Genomic DNA, 16,023 nt, shown 5'->3' on the forward strand with positions numbered 1-16,023 from the left:
AAATTTCATTTTCCGTGGGAGGATGGAATTTTGTTAAAGCCGCTAATTTCGCTCCTTTCGGTAATTGGGCGTTATCGTTCCATGGACCATTTAAATCGGACTCATTTAAACTCGGTTATGCATTGAACTGTAGCTGAATTTTATCATTCGTGTTTTCAAATAATTTTTGATAAAGTTTAATCATTTGGTACAATTTATCGTGTAAGCTTGCGTTAAGCTTACGCCGCGCGCCGTTATAAGAAGGCAGTATTTCATCAAGGATTTCAACGACCGATACCGGGTTATAAGTGATTTCTTTGGAATCAACTCTTGGTTTTAATGATGTTCCAGTCATTTTAATGATAACCGCATGGGCAAAACAATATTTTAAATAATCTTGAATTAATTAATTTCAAGTAAAACACTTAGTTAATGGAAAATAAATGCGATAATTTATCATATCAATTAATATTCCTTCAACATGAACGTTGATTTTTCTCCGGGAAAGCATAAAACACCATTCTTGTTATACATTATGAGGAATAGTTTGGATCTGTGTTCTCCATGAAAGAATAGGAAATAGTCAGTATCTATGAAAACAATTAAAATTGATTTGTTAGTAAAAAAATAAAATTAAAATTACCGTTCCGTCTTAAGATTATCTCGGAACTACACAGGAAAAAATATAGAGTAAAAATCAACTCTAAAACATGGTTCAGATCGGTCCAATTTATTTAGAGTTATTTTTTTTGCACTATATAGTGTAGATGAATAGATTAAAAATTTACACTAAATAGTGAGAAGATGGTGTTTATTAAATAGTGTAAAATCGTTACTCTATAACAGTGTATTATATGTAATCTAACTAGATGTTGTCGTGACTCTAATTAGATACATTTCTAATCTAATCAGTGTAAATTATTAAAAATTCGCTCTAATTTTACTCTATTAATTGACAAAATATCACTAAATAGTGTGTATCTTCTACTTATTAGTGTTAATTTTTAATAGGAAGTGGAGTATTTTTAGGGAAGTTTTACGTTTGTAATAAAAATCAAAATTATAAAATATTTGTTTTTATTTTTACTTGTAATAACTTAAATTTAAAAAAATTAAATTCTGTTTATATACATATGTATATATTTTAAAGTTTCCACCGAGTCACCATCAAAACTGCATCTAATGAGTCTTCTATAAGTTTCCTATATGTATAGTTGCACCAAGTTGCACATACTTACCAATCTTCACAAGGAACTTGTATGTAAAATCTTCCGGAAGTTCCACTAATTTCACATCATGAATGTTTTATTTTGGCAAACATAATTAAAATAAAAATAATCGTTTTTTCTTTCTATATCGCGTAAATCAGGTCTCGAGACGCTATCGAGTTCCGACTCGTTTAGCAGATGACCGTTAAATTTTAGCTGTATCACACCACATGTTGATCACGTGGTACCGACGAGTAACCCCGAGCAAAATAGTGCGGTGCCTACGAAGTACCCGAAGGAAAAGCACACGTCTAGTGTAAAATTTAATGTTTTATATATTACATAACTTCACTAACATAAGTAAAAAAGAACTCTCCTTTAGAGAACTGTAAAAACTACTCTATTAAGTGAATAATATATGAACTCTATATTAATTTTAAATATAGTGTACATTAGAGTTATTTTTACCATGTGATATTACAATTTTTACTCTAATTCTTTTTACCAACTACTCTAAAATTTTTACACGACACGATTTTTTCCTGTGTATTAACTTCATTCAATGTATTTCGCTCATCTTTTAACATCTTTGTTAATGATAACGTTATTTTATCGGTCTAAAGAAAAAATGAACTAAACAATTAATGATGATTCGTAGAAGGAGAAAGTTGTGCTAAAGAAAGTTTATTAATCAAGAGATGCTTCACGCAGCCTTGTTTTTTAATTTAATATTTTTAATTAGGTACAACTTTTTGAGACGATCATGTTCTCCGAGGAAGTTACATATATACAGGCAGGGTGTTTCGGTGACTCGGGGAATAAATTTAGCCACATATACCAGAATGAAAATGATGACGATTCATGTAAAAAAAATTAGTAAAAGTCTTCAAATTTCAAAGCTACAGGCTATCAAAGTTAGGAAATTTTAACACATTATGACGCCAAATGCGTTAAAAGATTTTAAATCAAAACAAAAAAAAAAATAACGAAATTTTCAACAAGGACAAAACTAGTTTTATCACCCTGAGATGTACGCGAGTCCTCGACCGGCTCAGTGAAGAAGGGAGGGGTATTTATATGGCGCCACACAGTTAACCCCGCGTACAACACGAACTGTGACGTGAGATGATGGAGTATGGTGATATAAACAACTAACACAACAAAACATAAACGCTCAACAAAATAGGTTTTGAGTTGCAGACAAAATTTATTAAAAAAAAAACTCCCGTAAATAACAGGTAAGTAAAAAAAATAAACTAATAACAAAACTATAAAACGGTAAACTTTTAGGTTCAAACAACAAAAAAAAACTATATTGATGTTTGCGAGCTTTAAAAAAAATGAAAGTCAAAACTAAAAGGAAATTTAAATCAAAATACCAAAAAAATGAAAAATTAACCCGCGTCTGACTCCGTATGGTTGAGCTCAACGTGAAATCAAAAATTATAAAAAAAAACATCAACGCTAAAAATAGAATTAAAAAAAAACTCGCCAAACAAGGATTTACAAAAAAAATTGAAATGATATTATAAAAAAAAAATTAAAAAGGTTTAATGTTCCAATGATTAATTAATTTAAAGATTTTCTTAAGGAAAATCAAATAAAAAAAATATATATAAGATACAAATTCTTCAATGACCAAAATAATAGTATGTTGTTCTATCTGACCTTTACTCCAAGTCTTGATCACCGGCCCGATTCGAAATAAATCCTCAGCAACAAATTCTGATGACTCAGGAAAGGTAAGGTAATATTCTTTGTTTTGTTCCAAAAAAATAATTAAAATCCTTAGGATGTAATGGAAATTATACCCTTGGACAATGGTTCCAAAATACCAACAAAAAAAGTTGTTCCAATAAGAGATGCCAAAAGTTGCTCCCCTCAATAAAAACCTGGATATAGAATATAAAAAAAATGAAACGTGGAAATATTAGATTTAAGAATTTTTGTTTGTAGGATAGTTTTTCTTTTTAAGTAGTTAGTAATTTTTTTTTAAGTAGTTAGAAAATTTTTTTTTAAAGTAGTTAGATTTTTTTTTGAAAAATAGATTTAGTAGATTGTTAGTTTAAGAATCAAAAGAAAAATATAAAAGGGTGAACGAATATGCCAAAAACTAATTAATAAAGACCTTACAAAAATGCTTACCTCTGATGTTCGAGGTTTAACCAGAGGACAGAAGAAAATGCAATGAAATACGTTGCAATCCGGAATCTCCGTACAATTTGGTAAAAGAAAAACACTTTTCCAAAACTTTATTTCGAGTGATGAATCCCACAAATATGGATTAGAAACAAAATTTTACACCAAAACCAAAAATGGCGAACCAACCAAAATTTCTTTAACACTCGAAAGCACATATTGCTCTGGTAATATAGTAAGAAAGAGATCAAGAAGAAAGTTGAACGGTCTTTTATACCCAAAAATCGAAAATATCAAAAAAAAATTACGTCTGCGCAAGATAGAACATGAATTTACGACACCCTCTCAAAAGCAAAAAGGAGAATTTTAAAGTGATAGGAGTTAAAAAGAAAAAAAAAGGAATACTCAGAATATGTTGCTGAAAGAGAATATAATAAAATGTTATAAACAAACAAAATGTAAACAAAGTAAATAAAAATAATAAATATGTTTCCGAATGTATGCAACTCATAACCCATTACACATAAACAAGTCACCCACACATAACATAAAAATTTCGGAATGTAACAACATTTTTCCAAATATCTTAAACACTATTTACAGTAAAGCGCTGAAATTTGGTACAGTATAAATCAATGTCATGTAAAATTTGTGAAGCAATTTATGAGTTGGATCCGTCCACTGGAACAATGCTATACAGACTGTTCCTAAAGTTTGTTTGCCCAGAACTTTTTTATTCTGTCATAACCCTACATTTATTTTTGCAGTTTCTAATAGTAAATTTAGTTTAGAAACGTTTATTACTCTTAGATAATATTGATAAAAATCACCATTTCTGTGTTAAATGCAAAAATGTTCTGTTCCGGTTTCAATAGTAGCACTAAAACAAAAGAAATCTAAGTTTTTGAACATTTCCTTTAGTATTTTTTATTACTTATCTTGTTATTTTATGTACTTTTTTTATTATTCCTGTTAGTGTTGTCGTTTTTTTGTTTATTTTTTGTTGATTTTTAATTTATTGTTTTTGGATTCTTTTATTAAACCAACTAAAAGAAATTAAAAATGTGATTTATCTAAATCTACACTTGGACATGTTGCATACATAATAGTTATGACAGTTGAGTTCGATTTTCACTTCTCATTGCCAATTCAGATTCAGATTTATTTATTTATTTTTTTTAGTGTTATTGAATTCGGAGCCTAACATTTTTGCATTTAATACGAAAACCGTGGTTTTTATCAATATTCTCTACGAGTGATAAAAGTTTCTAAACTAAATTTACTATTAGAAACTGCAAAAATAAATGTAGGGTTATGATAGAATAAAAAAGTTCTGAGCGAATAAACTTTAGGAACAGCTTGTATAGCATTGTTCCCGAGTACCGATCCAACTCACAAATTGCCTAATGATTTTCTGTGATATTAGTTTACACTGTACCAAATTTCAACGCTTTACCATAAATAATGTTTAAGATATTTAGAAAAACGTGTTAAAATTTCCTAACTTTGATGGTCTGTATCTTTGAGGACTTTTACTAATTCTTTTTTACATGAATTATCATCCTTTTCACTCTAGTATATGTGGTTACATTTGTTCCCCCAGTCACCGAAACACCCCTGTATAATGTTACTGCTGTGCAATGGCCTGATAGTGAAAAACTTCTCCCAAAACAATTGTTATGTGCTGTGTGCTTAGCTTCAGTAGTAACAAATTGGAAAGGAAAAAAAGCCAGCAGATTAGAATTTTTATATAAACTTTATGCATTGCTTTTTTTTGTTTTTATTTAAGAATGTATTAGTTTTTAGTTACCAGATTTTGATTTTCATTTCTCTTTTGATTTAAATTATTGATTGATATAAAAAAATTACTTGTTTGAAAATTCTAGAGGCGAGAAAACATTATAGAAATTGCATACTGAAAATTAAAAATTTAAAAAAAAATTATATTTAATACATACCACTTGATAATAAACAAGACTGAATAAAAATCCTTTCTTCACTGCATTGGAGATGTCCAGAAATACATGTAGTACGGTTTCATCACTTGATCTACTAAAACAACAAAAACATTCATAAAATATATTTATAATTAAACGTGATGATAAAAACTTGGAATATTGCAATCTTACTCTCAAGTTGCGTTGGATGATCGCTTGAAAATATCCTTTTTACTTCCTTTTTGTTCGGATTTATGTAAAGGCTGAGGTCATCTTCTTTATCCAGGCATCCTTCTTAATCAATAAATAACCAGAATCCTTTTAAAAATAAATAATTAGATGGAGTTATAATTTAAAAGAAATAAATTATTACCTCAACATTTCTTTATCATACATTATATGTATGTACATCAGCAAAGAACTGTATCATTTCAGCAGTAGCTGCTTTCTCGTCCAATTCATATTCACTCGTCTCAATTATGGAAGTGGCCAATTCTTTTTAAATAAACGTAATAAAATCTAACGTAATTAATTACGCAGTAAGAAGCGTACTCACCTCAACACAATTTGGATCCATTATTACAATAACAATAATAAACGCGGTTTAAAGAAATTGAATTCCTCTCCGGTGTTTGGAGTTGTAAATACTCTTTGAGGTTCTAAATGAAGATTAAAAAAAATTGTTTGAAAAATTGAATTATGTAGAACAACCTGTACAAAGAAAACTGTCATCCATTTGCGACAACACAAATCAAAGCAATGATACCAACCGTAAATAAATAAAATTACCAACCTCAACAGAATTTATAAAAAGATTTAAACCCTTTTAAACGTTTTAACGCGTTTTAACTCACCATTTTTTCTTCAAATGGTGACCTTCTCATTTTCGTTTAAACTGAAAATACACGAAATCTCCGAAGGATTTCAAACTTGTCTGTTGTGTGAGTCACTGGTGTGTTTCGCCATCGGACATTATTTTACTTTATTTTTCTTTGTTATCGTCCTAGAACCTTGTATTCTATTATCTTCTTTTCTTAAAAGAAAAACACTTACTTTTTTACTTTACTTATTCAATATTATTATCATCATTAGTTTTGATTTTTTTGTAAGTACATCGGTTGCTCGACCACACCATTGCCACCAAATTCATTTCAATTTACATCCATTTATATTTTTTGTGCTCTACATCAACTATTATTATTAACTTTTGTTTTTCAAATGGCTGAGTATATTTTTCTTCACGTCATTGGATACAGATTGTTTTTCTGAATCCATTGATGTACAATACATCCATTTTGAATATAATTTTAACAGAGAACGTTAACCTGTATATACAGGTTGTCACACAAGAACGCCGCAAGCTTAACTCTGTCATTTACCTTCCGATTTTTATGAGCGAGTTATCAAATGAAATGGTTTGATGAATATTATGATTCATGCTACAAATAAACTTTTTCCAACGCCAGCTTCAATTTCAAGCGTTATCAAGTTTTGATTTTCAAATTGCTCGGTATGTTTTTCTTCACGTTATTGATAGAGATTTTTTTTCTGAACCCATTGCTGTACAATACATTAACATTAATTGTAATTTTAGCAGAGAAAAACAATTAAAACATTTTCCGAACATTATCTTAGTCACTTCTGCAATACTGTAGTGTGCCATAGAAAAAATAGTATTCATCACACCTTTTCATTTGATGCCACCCTCATGAAAATCGGAATGTAAATGACAAAGTTACAGCTTGCGGCATCCTTGTGTGACAACCTGCATATACAGGTGTCTTTTCTCTGTTAATATTACATTTAAAATGGATGTATTGTACATCAATGGATTCAGAAAAGCGAACTCTATCCAATGACGCGAAGAAAAATATACGCAGCCATTTGAAAAACAAAAGTTAATAATCGCTTGAAATTAAAGATGGCGTTGGAAAAAATTTATTTGTAGCATGCATCATAGTATTTCTCAAACCATTTCATTTGATACCTCGCTCATGAAAATCGGAATGTAAATGACACAGTTACAGCTTGGGGCGTTTTTTATCTGACACCTGTATATTATATACAGGTGTCCCGTTAAGCGTACGGAGCGGCTGTATCTCTAGAACGGTAAGGCCAAGAGGTTTGGGAAAAAAATCCTTATAAGCAAAGTGACCAAGAGAAATAGCTGGAAATTATTTTGAAATTCGTAATTCGACCGCTAGGGGGCGTAACTGCCATTGAGAAACATAAAATTCCCGCTATCTCAGAAACTTAGACGATGAGCTATAACTTTGACAACATCATTTAATAGCTTGGATAATACCGCATCGCTTTTGTTTTGCGATATTTCTCATATCTGTCATAATAAGGGAGGGGGAGGCCAATGCGTTTTCATATGTTTACATTTTAATATCTCCTAGACCATTCAACCGATTTGAATGTTTTCGGTGTTGTTTGAAAGAGCATTTTATACTCTTTTTAAAGATATTTTCAGTAAGACCGTCTGCTTTAAAACAAATGAGCTAGAGGACGTTATCTGCAGCGATTACATATTTTTGTGATTTTTGAAGAAAAGTTAAATGGAACGATACTATTTACTTCACAGACCCTTAGTCACCTTCAAATTTGCTAAATTTTAGTGAAAACCGCATCTCGATATCGCCACCCGTTCTCGAGTTATAGAAGAAAATGTTAAAAACTCGAGTGCCATCAATCTGATCCAGTTACCTCATCGAGAAAAACAAATCACATTACCATGGTAACTGTAAACATGTCATTTACTAACGCCGAAGCGTATGATAGAGCGTATGATGATTTATTTTCAATGTTTCGGATACGATGCAACTGCATGGCAAAAATGTGCAATGCAATTACGACAAAGAAAGACATTTTTCTCTAGAAGTGTTTTTAAGATTGACTTAGCGATTACGGAAAACTGGCAAAGTGTAGCCCATTCAGACATCTCTATGAATTCGTAAATCATATTGGTGCGCAATGTGATCCCACATAATCTGGGAACTCCGTAAACAATTGTCCACAAGAGTTCTCAAGAGAATAATATCTCCACCACGTTGTTTTACATCAGGCCTTAACAGATACCGATTATGATAATAGACTGAACTATTACCATCGACTTTTAAATATGATTTGGGCAAATCCAAACCTTTTATCACAAATGCTATGGATGCATGAAGCATATGTCCACAAGCTGATGTAAACTTGCATAATATGCATTCTTGGTTCGAGCAAAACCCACATTGCTTTCACCCCTTTATCTATTGGGTAGACTAAACGACCTGACTTTTCAAGAAAAACCAATGACCAGGGAAAATATGACAAAACACTAAATACCAGTAAAAACGTGTCCAGGGAAAAGACTTAGCAGCGCTTTTTTTTCGTCGAAACTAGATTAAATAAATGCATCGAGGTTTATGTAAGACATTTCGAACATTAGTGAGTTATTTTTGCCAAAAATTTAAGTTGTTCTAAGTGTTTCGGTTTATTTTGTTTTATTATCATTGTTGATGTTTCATTGATCCGTTGGCTTTTCAACTCGCCTCAAAAATAGTTTTGAAGCAGTTCTAAGCTTGGATAAAGTATGAAGGAAGGTTCTAGATAATAAAATTTTTGTTATCTCTTATTTGTTTCCTAAGGTAACTTGATCCGATTAAGATATACGAATTTTTAACATTTTCTTTTATAATTCGAGAATGGATGGAGATATCGAGATGCGGATTTCACTAATATTTAGCAAATTTTATGGTGATTAACGGTCTGTGAAGTAAATAGTACCGTTCCATTTAACTTTTTTTCAAAAATCACAAATATGTAACCGCTGCAGATAACGCCCTCTAGCTTATTTGTTTTAAACCAAGCGGTCTTACTGAAAATATCTTTTAAAAGAGCATGAAATGCTCTTTCAAACAAGACCAAAAATATTCAAATCGGTTGAATGGTCCAGGAGATATTAAAATGTAAACATTTGAAAACGCATTGGCCTCCCTCTCCCTTATTATGACAGATATGAAAAATATTGCAAAACAAAAGCGATGCGGTATTATCCAAGCTACTAAATGATGTTGTCAACGTTATAGCTCATCGTCTAAATTTCTGAGACAGCGGGAATTTTATGTTTCTCTATGGCAGTTACGCCCCCTAGCGGTCGAATTACGAACTTCAAAATAATTTCCAGCTATTTCTCTTGCCCACTTTGCTTATAAGGATTTTTTTCCCAAACCTCTAGGCCTTACCGTTATTGAGATACAGCCGCTCCGTACGCTTAACGGGACATCCTGTACAGTATGTCCCCGGATCGAGTTACAAAGAGGAAAAAAAATGTTATTACTGCTTTTTCAAACTTATCTCAGCATAAATAATGCGTCGGATATGTTCAAACCACTAAATCGCACGAAATTTATATTCTAACTATAGAAGTTAACTAATTATTCCCATTTTTATGTAAAAATTAGAATTTTCCTAAATTAAAAATTTTTTAAGTTCAATTTACGATATGTAACCATAGAAACCATAAAAGTTACAACTTATGTTATTGAAAAAACAGACAAATCAAATTAAAATATGGCTAATTTATATAATAACACACTATGTAAGTAATAAATATTATTTATTTGTAAGTGAACAAATCAACTATTCATTCAAACAAATCACCTCCTAATGCGGCACACATTTGAAGACGAGTGCTAAATTCTTTATAAGAATTGCGAATTTCCGCCAGTGGTAGAGATTCTATCGCATTAATTATTCTTAGCTTTAATAGTTCTGCATCGTCTTGTAATGGTTCACTGTAAACAAATTGTTTCAATCGTCCCCAAAAATAAAAATCCATAATTGTAAGATCAGGACTACGTGCTGGCCATCAAATAGGACCATTTCATCCGATCCATTTTTGACGAAATTGTAAATTTAACCATTTGGCACAATGTGTGAATGGTAAGCTGGGCACTGTCTTGCTGAAAGTACATTGACTGTATGAAATGTAAGGGTAATTTGATTTACATCACTCCAATAACGACAATGCTGGGAAGAAACAATGTCATTTATTGAAAAGGTGCTTTCACCCGAAAATATCATAAATTTATGAAAATTTCGGTTATTTAATATTTCATTACCAATCTCAAGACAGAAATCCAAACGTTTAGCATCATCGCCGGCATCGAAAGTCTGTCTAAATCGTGGTCTAAATGGTACAATTTTGTAAATTCTGGAGAGGTGCGATTTACTAATTTCAGTTTGTAACGCTCTTCTTCGGAGTGATAATTTTGGAGTTTCTTGAACGGAATTTAATGCTATTAGAGAAGCAGCGTCTTCCTCATTTAGTCCCTTTGTCTGCTTCTTTATGGATAATACAGAACCCGTTTCCAAAAATATTTTCATAAGTTTGCGAGCCCCAACATGAAATATTTTTGTGACCGGGTATTGATTCACTAGTACCATAGCACAGTACTAAATAAATTCTCTCTTTCATGGTTAGCATCGCATGAAAAGACTTAATCTCACTGACATAAGTTGTAACTTTTATGGCTTTTATGGTTACATATCATAAATTGAACTTGAAAATTTTTCAATTTAGAAAAAAGTCCAATTTTTACATAAAAGTGGGAATAATTAGTTAACTTCTATAGTGAGAGTATAAAATTCGTGTCACACCAACTGCTGCAGTTGACAATATTATTATTGAATAAAATTATTCAAGCAAAATAAACCTTTTACACAAACTATTTACGCTATAAAAACATAAAATCATTTCCAACACACATTTCTCCATAACCCCATTCCTGTAAATTTTAACCTTCTATTTTAGGGTTTTATGACATAACAATGATATTTTACATGTACAAAGAACTTTATACCTCAAATACCCTTTTTCAAATCCATTACATTTGTGTGTTAAATGGGATTCTTATTTTCGGTCAGAGGAAGTATTAAATAGAGAAGTTGTGAAAAATGACAACAGAGATTACAGAGATTAAGTCAGTCAAGTCGTAGAACCCTAAAACAGATGTAAAAAATTTACAGTTGAGATTTCCATACTAACAGAAATCTTTCCTGGACCGTTGAGAGGCTAAAGCACGCCAGCCAATTGATTAAATTTTAACCAGTGACGTATCCAAAGAACATGCAAGGTTCATTTCAAGCTTAAACGCAAATGCGCCCACCTCCACTTTAGTTTTAAATAATCGTATAAAGCTAATAATTTTAGTAATACTGCTTTCTCCAACTCTGAATTAAAGATCCTAAACATGAGTCATAAATTAGCATCACCAAACAAGGTAAAGTCCGTTGACTTTGCAATTCATATGGAAGCACAACTTTCCAAAAATCCCAATATTAAACATATCTTTGATTCTAACCACGAAGCCATTTTGAATCTAAATCTGACACAAACTATACCTGTATGTCCACAGATCACAAAAAACATAAAATCCATAAGAGAAAAGGTCAAAAACGATGACCTCATAATAACGTTTGGTGACAAAAATTCAGGTCTTGTTATCTTGGACAAGTCTACCTACGTGGACAAATCCACGTAGACGATATACTTATCGATTATGAGGGTAACGCTGCTAAACTTAGGGCATTGTACAACATCTTCAACAACATCAACAACTTAGAATTCACTATGGAAAAGGAACTAAATAAGAGCATTAACTTCCTCGACTTCAGTATCTCCAGAGATCATAACGACCATCTGTCTTTTAATATATATAGAAAACCTACAAACATCTACAGATTCGATAATTCCGAAGAATTCTTTGAATCCAACGTCACACAAAGAAGCTGTCTTCAGATTCTACTTTAATCGGTTTAACACCATACCACTCAATGATTCAAACTACATTTCAGAACTTAAAACAATTCTTAGTATCGGAACAAATAATGGTTATAGTTTCTGGGACATGCAAAACATATACAACAGAGTTCACTCATCGTTAATTAACAGAATGGTATATCCCCGACACAACAATAGAGACAAGATAATCTCCCTTCCATTTGCGCCCTCCATACAGCATAAAATCACTAAACACCTCAAAAAGTTTAACGTATCTACGGCGTTCTCTTCCAATAAGAAATTAGGTCATATGCTAACTAATAACAAACACCGTTTTAAGTCCGAGTTAAGTGGAGTATACAGGATCGAATGCGAACGGTGAACTTGACGGGCTTCTTGAGGTTCCTGGAAATCTTCCTTAACCCTCTTCATCGGATCTAAAACAGACGGAAAATATATTAGTTAATATTCGCTAAATTAGCGATATCGAATGCGAAGATTGTGATCGGTTTTATATAGGACAGACAAGCAGGAACATCCAAACCAGGTTTAAGGAACATCTTAAATGTAATAACTCGGCAATATACCAACACCCAAAAGAAAATAATCATAAAACCAGTCTCAATTGTACAAAAATACTAAAGAATATTAAAAAATCCAAACTTTTCGATTTATACAAGGAACTTCATATCTACACTGGTAATTTAGAAAACAAACTTATTAACAACATAACGGATATCAACAATTTTAGATTTTTTATAAAATACATTTAATTTCTTCGCGCGCAAGTCTATTATTCACAACGATAGGTTTTTTATTCTTTGTTAAACACCTGTATAGCACGCGTCCCATTCTTGTTTTTCCTTATTTTTAAGACCAGTCGTTCTTTAACTGTTGTACTTTCGCGTTTATACTTTTAGATCAACTGACATTCTTTGAACATTTTGTTAGTATTGTTTTTCGTCCTTTTCAAGTAAGTTACATAAACTCTGTTCATTAAGTTAAGTTTTAAGTTTTTCAAATTCACTTGTAGTGGTTCGACCCTTTTGTTTTTCTGAAGGATTTTAACATGTTCTGTGAGTGACCTTTTCTAATTTACTTCAATGAAATGATTTATATACAGGATGTCTCACGTAACTGGTCGTTAGAACTTTTTAAGGTTCCACCATTCGTAGTGGTTTGAAATTTTGGTAGCATGGGTTGTTCATTCTAAACTTTCGATCTAAAATATTTTCAAGATGGCCACCCCTTCTGGTCTACCGGAAGTAGACCACAACTTCGTTATTTTAAATGGAATCCTATAGTTTTTATTACACCTTTCAATTATACGTAAAAAAATATGTTGACTTTGATAAAAGTTGTTGGTACCTAGCGTTTTTTGTTTTCGAGTTATTTTGATTTTATGTTTTTTTTTGACAAATTTCACCATGGTCTTTAAAAGCCCATATCTCAGCTAACGATCATTCAAAAAAGCTCTGCATTGGCACGACTACTCTACAGATGCTGCCAAATAGATTGTCATTTGTTGTATCAGAGAATCTTATACAGGCTGGTCAAAAATTGAATTATTGTTTCTCAATATTCAATTGCGAGAAAGTCGAAAATTTTAAATGGAACACTCCATATTTCTTTACCCTATCAGGAAAGGGAATTTAATTCTCTACAAATTATCTATAAACATACCTATACCTATTTATTGTAGTTTCTCTGATATTGGAAAATTAATCAAAATCAGACATAAAATCCCAAAGCCCGTTTGTGTTTTTTTTTAGCAGGCCAAGACATTTTGACAGTTCATCGTTTAATTTATTTAAATTATTATTGGTATTATTTCTACAATTAACTATGGTTGAATAACATTTAGCTTGCTCGCTTTTATTTACCAAAAGTAACCAACAGAAAAACGAATAAATGAAACAATGAAAAACAACAATTTAATAACAGAAATTAGAATGAATAACATATAAAAAAACAAAAACTTAAAATTATAAAAAAATTAAAACTGTTCGATATGCTGATCATTCACCATTAAACATTTTTCAACTCTTCTTTCGACTTCTACGGTTGTGGCCCGTAGAAGTTGGTCGCCATCAATAGTACGTAGTGCACGCATCACTATATCACGCAACTCTTGTCGTGTGTTGATCGGTGAATTGTACACTTGATTTTTTAAGTGACCCCACAAATAAAAATCCAATGGTGTTAAATCTGGAGATCGTAGAGGCCATTGCCATGAATATAAAACAAATTTAAAATATCGGCGTTGGAATAATTTGCCATGATATACAATGACTTTCACTCGTGATCAAAAGTAAGTAACAACAACAATAACACAAATATGGACCAAAAACTGTCAAAATTCCATTGCCTTCTAATAAAAAAATCAAACGTTTTCCCGCATTCCGTGCATGCTTTGATTAATGTCCCAATATCAGGGAAACTACAATAAATAGGTATAGGAATGTTTATAGATAATTTGTAGAGAATTAAATTCCCTTTCTGATAGGGTAAAAAAATACGGGGTATTTCATTTAAAATTTTCGACTTTCTAGCCATTGAATTTGCCAAAAAAAGCTTAAAATCAAAATAACTTCAAAACAAAAAATGGTAGGTACCAACAACTTTTATCAAAGTCAACATATTTTTTTATGTATAATTGAAAGGTGTAATAAAAACTATAGCTATCCATTTAAAATAACGAAGTTGTGGTCTACTTCCGGTAGACCGGAAGTGGTGGCCATCTTGAAAATATTTTAGATTGAAAGTTTAGAATGAACAACCCATGCTAACGAACCAGTTACGTGAGACAGCCTGTATATATATACGATTTCCCGATTACTCATATGTGTACCACATTGACGGAAATTTTTCCGTTTTTTATATCAATTTTTTTTACCAACTGTTTAATTTTAATTTCAGTTGTACCTGAAGAAGGCTACTTGTTAGCCGAAACATGTTGTACTGAATATTTATGGAAAAATCCCTGAAACGGGTCTAAAGATCTAAATTTTTTGCAATTTCTTCGTGTAGGATTTTTTCTGAATCTAGTGCAGTCAACTTTAATATTAAAAAAAATTTCAAAAACAGATAAAAACTTCTAAAAACATCTTTTGGGGAATATTGTAGCTTGGTACAGATATGTGGATGATATTTTTTGCATTTGGAGAGGCGATATCAACATTCTTAACAACTTTCATGATTATATTAACAATTTACATGCTAAACTGAATTTTACTCTAGAAATTGAAAAACATAAAATGATTAACTTTTTAGATTTAACTTTAACTAGAAATCCTGTTGGTCTAATCGAGTATAATATCTTAAGGAAACCCTCCACTATATCAACTACCATTCCTTACGATTCATTACATCCACATCAACACAAATTTGCTAATTTTCGTTTCTTAATTAACAGAGTTTTTGATTATCCTTTATCTGAACGTAATAAAATTAAAGAAATTAACTTCATTTACAAACTGGCTCGCGACAATGGCTTCCCTATACACAAAATTAATCAACTGTTTAATAAAATTCGTATTCAAAAGAATTTATATACATTTTTAGTGTTTCACAATTTTATAACATTCAACGTTTCGCACTTTTGTAACTTTAACTAAGATTTTAATTTCCATCGTTCAATTTAATTTAACTTAACTTTTATAACAACTTAAATTTTAATTTTGCGATTCGACTTTAAAAAATATTTTTCTTTAACAACAAATGTCATCATTAAATAAATCTCTTCTCGCCTATTAGTTTCTCTGACAGTAAGTTGTTGTTCTATTTTAATATTAGTTTTTGTTTTAATTATTTTTTTAATTCTTCTTAGCTTTCGGCTGATGATGGAACGTTGATTCCGAAACCGGTTCCGATTTATATATTACAATAAAGCAAGTTAGAAGTTTTTATCTGTTTTTGAAAATTTTTTTATATTTTTCACTTGCAACATGGATAATTGGTTAAATTTTAATATTGGTTACATAAGAAA

The 16,023-nt window shown here is 31.1% G+C and overlaps 2 long non-coding RNA genes across 2 annotated transcripts; one reads left to right on the forward strand and one right to left on the reverse strand.

The window, feature by feature from the left end:
- The first annotated feature begins 2,104 nt into the window (after positions 1-2,104).
- Positions 2,105-3,056, forward strand: LOC139430356 (uncharacterized). Its single transcript, XR_011640839.1, has 3 exons — positions 2,105-2,425; positions 2,478-2,929; positions 2,980-3,056. It is a non-coding gene; the product is annotated as an uncharacterized lncRNA (long non-coding RNA).
- Positions 2,421-6,251, reverse strand: LOC139430355 (uncharacterized). Its single transcript, XR_011640838.1, has 5 exons — positions 5,820-6,251; positions 5,637-5,758; positions 5,456-5,581; positions 5,285-5,378; positions 2,421-3,079 (listed from the first exon to the last, which is right to left on the reverse strand). It is a non-coding gene; the product is annotated as an uncharacterized lncRNA (long non-coding RNA).
- Positions 6,252-16,023: the final 9,772 nt, after the last annotated feature.

Source organism: Onthophagus taurus, chromosome 7, assembly GCF_036711975.1.
Source record: "Onthophagus taurus isolate NC chromosome 7, IU_Otau_3.0, whole genome shotgun sequence".
In the NCBI taxonomy this organism is placed as follows: domain Eukaryota; kingdom Metazoa; phylum Arthropoda; class Insecta; order Coleoptera; family Scarabaeidae; genus Onthophagus; species Onthophagus taurus.